General features: G+C 38.4%; 1 pseudogene; it reads left to right on the forward strand.

Annotated features, from left to right (window-relative positions):
- Positions 1-5,520: 5,520 nt before the first annotated feature.
- On the forward strand, positions 5,521-9,369 carry LOC145766911 (SUMO-conjugating enzyme UBC9-B pseudogene; annotated as a pseudogene).
- The last annotated feature ends 1 nt before the right edge of the window (position 9,370 follows it).

The raw sequence follows: 9,370 nt of genomic DNA on the forward strand, positions 1-9,370 counted from the left end.
TTAAATAAACGTCGGGAATTACAAACAAGACTTAGTCAAACAGGCAAATAAGCGAAAGTTTTTTTAAAAACTTTATTCTAGATCATTTAATAAGCGGAAAATTCGTCTTGTTTTTGTTCAGTTATGTTCGTTTAGTACTGCTCTATAATCATGCAAAAAAATTGCAAACCTGGGACTTGCGGTTTCGCGTCGCGGTAATTAGCGCTATTACTCGCGCACAATGGATGAATGCGCGTTGGCCGAATGCGCGGGCAGACTACAGCTGGTGAAGTGGTGATCCCAGCTAGATATAATCCATATATACAGTAGCAAATGTTCCCGCACAATACAACAGTGGTGAATGGTGATTATAATGCGCTGACCTAATTCTGTGTCACTCTTTGATAAACTACCTATTTTCGACAGTTAATCCACGCTCATTCTATTGCAAAATTAAATAATTGGCTAGAAGAAACCGGCGGCCAAACTTGGCCGACTGAGAAGGTTACACCGGCGGTCATTCAAGCACTACTTAGCGGCCATGGCCGCCGGCTGCTTTAAGGCTTGCCTTAACCCTTTTAAAATGTTTGCAGAAACTGCTGAAAAACGGAAATTGCAATCAGCAATGTTCTATTTTTTTCACTCGATCTTTTCAGTTTGTTTGATTGCGGATAGCGATACTCCGATACCCGGATGCAACCTAGTTTGTACCCTGAACAGTTCGTACCCTCAGTTCGTACTCTGAAAAGATTGAGAGAAAAAATTAAAAAAAGCGGAAGTCCCTGATCGCAGTTTCCGCAAACATTTAAAAATTTTCCCTCTGAAAAGATTGAGAGAAAGATAGCACAAAGCCAAAGTCGCTGATCGCAGTTTCCGCTAACCGTAACCCTAACGCTAACCCTCGCTCATCGCAGTTTCTGCAAAATTTTTCCGCAGTTTCCGCTAACCCTAACCATAGACTAATCTATGCTCTAACCCTAACCTTCCCTGATCGCAGTTTCCGCAAACATTTTTCTGTAGTTTCCGCTAACCCTTACCCTAACTCTAAGTCTCTAACCATAGAGTAATCTACCGTATGCTCTAACCCTCGCTGACCGCAGTTTCCGCAAACAATTTTCTGCAGTTTCCGCTAACCTTTACCCTAACTCTAACCATAGAGTATTAGAGTAATCTATGTTCTTACCCTCTGTGATCGCAGTTTCCGCAAACATTTTTCCGCAATTTCTGCTAACCGCAGTTTCCGCTTACCCTAACTCTCACAATCAAGTAATCTATGCTCTCTAACCCTAACCCTCGCTGATCGCAGTTTTTGCAAACATTTTTTCGCAGTTTCAGCTAACCTTTACCCTAACCATAGAGTAATCTATGCTCTAATCCTCACTGATCGCAGTTTCCGCAAACATTTTTCCGCAAACATTTTTCCGCAGCTTTGCAGTTTTTGCTAACTGCAGGTTCCGGTAACCTTTACCCTAACCAAAGAGTAATCTATGCTCTAACCCTAACCCTCGCTGATTGCAGTTTCCGCAAACATTTTTCCGCAATTTCATTTTTTTGCAATTTCTGCTAACCCTAACCCTCGAGTTTGTTTGCGGAAACTCTGATCAGCGAGTTCGGCTTTGTGCTGTTAAACTGCGATCAGAGACTTCGGCTTTTCTTAATTTTTTCTTTCGATCTTTTCATGGTACGAACTGAGGGTGCAAACTGTTCAGGGTACGAACTAGGTTGCACCCCCGATACCCTAACCCTTTTAAAATGTTTGCGGAAACTGCGATCAGCGACTTCGTCTTTTTTTAATTTTTTCTCTTGATCTTTTCAAGGTACGAACTGACGGTACAAATTGTTCATGGTACGAATTAGGTTGCACCCTCCCTACTGTCCCTGTACTGCCCAGCTGGAAGAGGACTACCACCACAATTTCGGCGCCCACTTGTTTAAATGTTAAGTGTTGTGTTTTTTGGCGATTTGAAAAAAAATGAAAATAATACAGTGGTACCATGGAACTAGATAAGGACTCAAATAGATATCCTGGTACAGTTTCTGGCTCATGTATGGAGTGGTATGTGCCTAGATAACCAAGTGAATAAATGCTTAGAAACAAGATCAAACAACAATGGTTCACTTCTCAGGCCTAATGAGCATTAAACATTTTATGGACATTTTATTTTATGGACAACTCTTCAAAACAGCACTTAGTATAGCTTTTGCAAAGTTGAATGATTTTGGAGTCACCAGCCAATATGTAGTATAGCGTGTCTTGAAAAATTTATTGTCTGAGAAAATATTTAATATTATATATATTCATAGTTTCTTAGCAGTTTAATGTTTTACTAAAAATTCATATTATATATACAGCCTTTTTATAATTTTTTTTTGCTGAATTAGTATATATATATAAGTCATTCCCCTAAGCACGAATTTTTTTTCTGAAACACAAAATATTTTTCATCACCCACTCTTTAATTCTGAACTGGGTTTTTTTTTTTTCGCTGAGACTTTTCGGTCATTTGTCTGAAATGACTTGAAAACATTTGGTCATTTTTTATTTATTTCGGTCATTTTTGGTCATATATAGTCAATTGACTAACTGCAGACAGTGCACACCGTTTCGACCTTCCGGTCTCGTCAGTGCAGTGTTTACACTGGAATGGCCATGAAGGTATTTACCTCTGGAATGGCCATGTGACATTTTCCTATTTGTGGTACGTAAGCACCAAAAATAGTACTACTGCCAACCTTGCCAAAGTGCTCAAACTGCAAGCAGTGAGCTTTGCGCAATGCATAGCAAGGTGCCCCTAGTAAAGTGCTCAATCGGCGTAAACCAAGAGCGTCAATAACTGCAGACAGTGCACACCGGTGTGAAACTGTTTTATTCGCATCAACAGCGCACGGGTACAAAGGATTGACACGGCGAGAGAGCACAAACAAACATAGCCAGGTCGAAGACTTTTCGAAAACCGGCCTGCTACACCTCTCGGCGGCGGGGAGCGGCGTGATTTAGGGGTGACGATGCACCCGGAGGGGTAAGTCCACCAGCTTAGGTCGCGGGGGCCAGGCTGGAGAGTCGAGGTACCTGTGGAGGGAGAGTGTGGATCGAAAACGTTACATGACCCATCCGCAAATTTAGAATGGCGGAGCGGGCCAGGGAGACAGGCTCTTTCTGCATAGCCCAGAAAGATGGCCTGCGACGGGCCGGGTGACCCGTCGCGTGTGGATGCTGGAACCGGCAGTAATTGATCGCCGGGCGGCGTCCACGTCTCCTTCACGCGACCTCGGCGCAGGTACTTGACTCTTATACCCGGTCTGCCAGTAGGCAGAGCGGATAAAATTGGGGTCTACCACGAGGAAGAGAGTCAACTATTTAAGAGTAATTTGGCTCTCGTGGCAGACAAAATTCAAATAAAAATGTGGAGCAGAGGCTCGATTAATCAATAGAAACAAAAAATATAGGTAGGAATGTAATACATACTCACTGGAGAAGAGTAAGCTTTGATTCGGCGAGCACGGATGTGCACTGGCCAGACGTTGAGGCAGGTTTGCCCTTTTTTCGGACATTTTGACCGAATTGACTATATTTTTTTTGGACATTTTGTTAAAAAATCGGTCAATGACCGAAAAAACCCCCCAGATTTTGAAGATATATTTTTTTGGTGGTAATCCACTTCTAGCTACTTGCGTCTACCTAACAAAACAACTTATTTGAGGCGAAAACTCCATTAACTTCTGGAATACGGAAGAAGATCATGAATTGGGAGTCAGGGTTTTTGTGGAAGGGGAAAAATCCCTAATGCGTAAGTGCGCAATTGGGGAAATTCGTGGATACAACAAATCTTTCAATTGCACGTTTATTTTGGAATAAATTTGCTTCCATTTGACATGGTTAGCTCCTGCATACCTACTGATTATTTTCACATACTGTAGTTTCATCCAAAAAAAAAACCTTGGCGTAATGGATCCCGAAACGATGTTGGTCTGTAGGAAAATATGTATAAATTACTGCGGATCTGCAATTTTCCTAATATTTATTTGATTAGTGAAAAAATATCAATCCAAACATATTAAGGACTTGAGAACACAATAGCAGTAATGACATTACTCATCAATTGATTTATTGAATCTTTATCCTCGGACTGGGAAAGCTTCTTGCAGAGCTTAATTCTGGCAGTTTCGCATACTTGTAGAAGCTTTGAATCACTGACGCCCGGTCACCGAGGTTGACAGAGTGAAGTTTCCGATTGTTAAAGTCTTGTTGCCAGGGAATTATTTCATCCATTACATGCCGCTGAATGGAGAGCAAACCATAACGTGCGTTGCTCAAGCGCACACATCGAGAGTCGAACCAACGCCGCTTGATCTTGAAGCTTCTTCGTTCCAGAAGTCACGCGCTAACCAACTGAGCTATCGGGGCGGACACCATAACACAACGCAACAGTTAAAAAAAAGAAATTTATTAAAGAAGTTAAAATAAGAAACACGAAAACAACACGGAGAAATTAAAATGATTTAACAAAGTCTTCAAATATTTTGACTCGCTCTGAGTGACGAGTGCGCGTGAGAGTACTATGGCATCATGGTTAGTGCATTGCCATTTGTTGCCTTTAAGAGGCAGCAATGCAGGGGTCTGCAACTATTCGGTGAGTCCGATTCGGTGAGTCTGATTCGGTGAGTCTGATTCGGTGAGTTCCTAACCTCTAACCCCGAACCCTAAAACGGCAATGATAACTAGGCTACGCTACCCGATAATTTATAAAAAAAAATTGAAAAAATCCCCCGGGATCGGACTCACCGAAACGGGCCATTCCGGCAATGCAGCATGGATGCAACAGATATTACGTCACATGCTTGGAAAATGGAGATGTCCGGATTTAAATCATCCGGGACATTTTGCACATTTCAAACATGTGTTATGTTTCTGTTACTGACAAATAAACCATTGATTGATTGACATTTGTAAATTTGCCTCCGGCTCTGAACACCCCCACACTAGCCTGTATAATATACATGTTTAAATAAGTTTCTACATTCTCTAATGCATATATCTGAATTATATCTGCGTCCTAGGCAAAGGCTAACTCTTCATTACACTTCCTTACCTTTTCCATGACCAAATCAAAACGGATATAATAAAAGCATGGCCGCTTTTGTGCAATGGTAAAATTGCTCGAATGCGCGAAATTTACTATCGCCATCTAGCTGTTGCTGTTTTGAACTTTTATTTGCCACATGGCGCTGGAGTATTATTTTCCGATTTTATTGATGTTTCAATGGCAATTCTAGGTTCACCAGAAGAGATTTAACAGCAAAGTTAGTGCAGACGGTCAGAGAGTTTTCAATTTTATTAGGGACAGGGTTTTGGGCCTAGGTGAAATATTTGCTGATTGCTGAAATCTGAAAAGCGATTTTGGTCTAATTTTTAGTGCAGATATAGGGATAGCAATCTTCTTACCTGTGCCATTTCAGTTTTTGAGTTTAAACAAACATTAGTCTGTTTTATTTGAAATTCGTGTTTCGGGTTATTTTACCAAAAATTCGTGTTTAGGGGAATCACTTATATTTCTATAAGACGCATCATTAATTGTTTTAAAATGAATGGCATAGCTTGTGCACGACTTTCAGAAGAACGAAAATCATGGAGAAAAGATCATCCTTTTGGTTTTGTCGCCAGGCCAACTAAATCAAGTGATGGAACTTTAAACCTGATGAATTGGGAATGTGCCATACCTGGAAAGAAAGGAACGTCTTGGGAGGGTGGTTTATATAAACTGCGAATTATATTTAAAGATGACTACCCCTCGTCGCCCCCTAAATGCAGATTTGAACCGGCTTTGTTTCACCCCAACGTATACCCTTCCGGGACTGTTTGTTTGTCAATCCTTGATGAAGACAAAGATTGGAGACCAGCAATTACCATCAAACAAATCCTTCTTGGTATTCAAGATCTTTTGACAGAACCTAACATCAATGACCCAGCCCAGGCTGAAGCATATGCAATTTATAGTCAAAATCGTAGTGAGTATGACAAGCGTGTCCGAGAACAAGCTCGACAATTCTGTGGACTTGATGTATAAAATGAAAAAACTTCTTCAGGTGATGACAGAAACTATGAGTATATTTCACTGTCAATGTGATGTGACTTTCGGATTACTTATTGTAAAGATCTTAATATTTTAAGTGCATTTGCAAATTACAATTGTTATTTAACCTGTTCTTTTGCTAAACCCAATTAACAAAACTCAATTACTATTGGTGTGCTTACTACTTAGTGGCATTGAAATATGAGTTTTAAAGTATTTTTTGCTGATGTGATGTTTTTGTGATCAAGAGAAGATATGAAAGCAAAAGTATTATAAAACTGTATGTTATTACTTTGACTTGCTATTTATTGGCGAGCTCAAGTAACAGGTGTGTCAATATTGAGTGGACTGCATATTAAGTTGCTAGACCAACGGTGGGCAAACTGCGGCTCGCGAGCCGCATGCGGCTCTTCAACATAAATTTTGTGGCTCTTGTATTGAATCTTAATATTACAAAAAATTTAAGTTTATATTTTATAAATATTTTCTCTCGCGAATTCAACCAAGCAGTGGCGTACCTCAGGTATGGCAGGCATGGCTCGAGCCATGGGCGGCACATTGACAGAGGCTAGAAAATCGGTTTGTAAAAATTAAAATTTGTTACTTACACTTTCTTCAAAATCTAATTTGCACCCAATACAATACAAAGATCAAAGAGGAGTCTCTCGTTTACTGTAGCCATTGTTAAACAATAGAATTGTGACGTTGCAAAAGCAACATTGTGCTTCTCCTGGCTCATTTTGCGTTCAGTCAGCAACTATTGGAAGTTTCATAAAGTCGCTAAGCAGCAAATTAATTGAAGCTTAGAAGTAGCACCAGAATTTATTTATTCATTTTTATAAGAATTTATAACTTTTTTAATTCAAAACATCGTGCAACCTTGACAAATGAACACTTGGAAGAATTCGCACAGCATCAACAACTTATCGTCCAAATTTTCAGAGATTAGCGAGTCAAGTACAAAACTGATGTGGATAAACAATCATTGTGTTTTTATTGCTGTTATGTTATTTTGTGTCAACTGATTTTGCGGCTCGCCGGTCTTTATAGTTTATTCGCAAACGGTTCTTTCTTTGAACAACTTTGCCCACCCCTGTGCTAGACAAATTTCTCCACAACAAAATATACAGTAATCTGCTGTGAAAAAATGTTCAGACCACATGAACAAATTAAAATAACTGCTTGATAGTCTGTCTTAATAGCTCAATTGGTTATAATGGTTAAGCAGTGCTGGTTCATGTGTGCTGGAATAACACCTGCATGCAGCAGGATTTAGTGGATAGGAAAAATCCACAGAAAACAACTTTTTTAGCAAGCACAAACTTCACTCTGTCAACCTCGGTGACAGGCCAGTATCAGTGGTTCAAATCTCTTCAGGTACTGCCTGGTATGCAAATGTACCAGATTTAGCTCCCAAAGAAGCTTGTTTAGTTTGAGGATCAAGATTCTCTCATTTAACTTAAGCATCGAAGTACTTTTAGGTGCAAGAAAGCAAGCGTTTGTGGTTTTATTAACTTGATTATTTTATTTCTGAACCTGTACAAATGTGGAAAGTTCCCCATTTTCAATCAAGTACGGTAATTGTATTTGAAATATGATCGGATACCAACTTGTTGTGAAAATTGCATTGAAATTTATGCTTATTGAGTATGCTTAAAGGAGTTTTCTCAGGAATCATGAGTATTCAAATAAATTTGATGTCACCAAATCTCTGTTTTTCTCTAGTCTGTATCAATGAGATTGTAAACTATTCAAGACCCAATGAACTAGGATGTAAAAAAATACTGAAAATTAAACAATCAATAAAATTGCTCAGTATACAACTTGGTATGTTCAATTGATAAATTTTTGGCTTATTGTAACAGCCGCTTTCTCAATATCTTATTCCAAAACTATATAGGCCTATTGATTTTACTTGAATACGATACTGAGGAATTACCTTCTTTGGCCGCCGAAAGTTTTATCAAAACCTACCTAAAATATTGTTGAAATTAAATCCACAACTTTCTGAATATGTTCATTGTACAATTATGTTAACAGTACAACCTTCCATAATAAAAGACCTATGTGCACAATGCGCATGCTAGAAAAGTTTATAACTGACACTGATCAAATTGACAATTTGAAATAGTCCTGATGCATTTCATGTTTAGGTACCGTAGTGACTACTTTTTCATTCATTTTCTCCTAAACCAGTGCTTTTCAACCGGTCTTGGGGGATTTCAGTTAATGTGCTCAACAGCAGAAATGGTGCATTGGTACATGCTTGCAATCCTTGTCATTCCCATACATACAGTTTTCTTGGTGAGCCTCTGTATTCCACACTGCTGATGTACCTTTGTGGCTGTTGTTGTGCAGCACTCTAGGTTGTACCAATGTACCATGCACTTTGGTTGAAAGGCGCTGTCCTAGACTATTTAATGATGTGACATGTATTGTAGCTTTCCATAAATCATTCTTCAAAACTTTTAATGTTGCAATTTCATATGTTAGTTCTTTATATATACCATTCAATTTTTATCAACTGAGTTATTTGTTTTGTTTATATAATAACTTTTTTTGTGAAACATTTGTGTTAAAAAATGTATTAAATCAAATTAACATGTTGAAGTAATTTATATAAAGTTGTATTTGTATGCTTTGATCATCTTTTTTCACTGCTTATCTCTTTGCATTTATAATGTTGACTAGGGATAGCCTAGGGATATATAGATATTTATATAATATCTTAAACATCACTATCAACTTAAGAAAGATCACTGTCAAAATCATTGTTGTGAAACAATGTTTAATTTATGCTATGGTAACTGAAGTAGAAAATAAACAATGGTCTTTATGCAATATGATTGATATCTGGTGCAGTAGTTTCAGTACGTCAAACAAGCATTTTGCAAAGAAGTTATATATAATTTTACATGTTCTGGCACTGGCAGCATCAGCTACTCCTGAACCTACTCCTGAATTATGAATAACATTGACACCTTTATAAAGTTGTATATATGTCTTGAATCCAAGAATTTTAGTGAATTTTGGTTTTTAGTTTGAGATAAATTAAATTACACTCAAATATGATGTCAACTTTAAATCAGTTGAAGCCTGTCATATTGTAAAGTTAAACTATTTTATGTGCACGATGTTACAGTTCCTTACAAAAGTCTCCTGTCAATGTATCACTTAGGCTATTCAAAGTTTTCACTTGTATGTGTGTTGTGTTGGCATATGTGGATGAACAGTTGAACACTGAACAATTCAGTTTGGATGGTGGCTTATTGTAATGCGTTTAAATTCGGATTTGCTTCATGCTCTTTTTTCTTAAAGAT

This window comes from Aplidium turbinatum, chromosome 3, assembly GCF_918807975.1.
Source record: "Aplidium turbinatum chromosome 3, kaAplTurb1.1, whole genome shotgun sequence".
In the NCBI taxonomy this organism is placed as follows: Eukaryota; Metazoa; Chordata; class Ascidiacea; order Aplousobranchia; family Polyclinidae; genus Aplidium; species Aplidium turbinatum.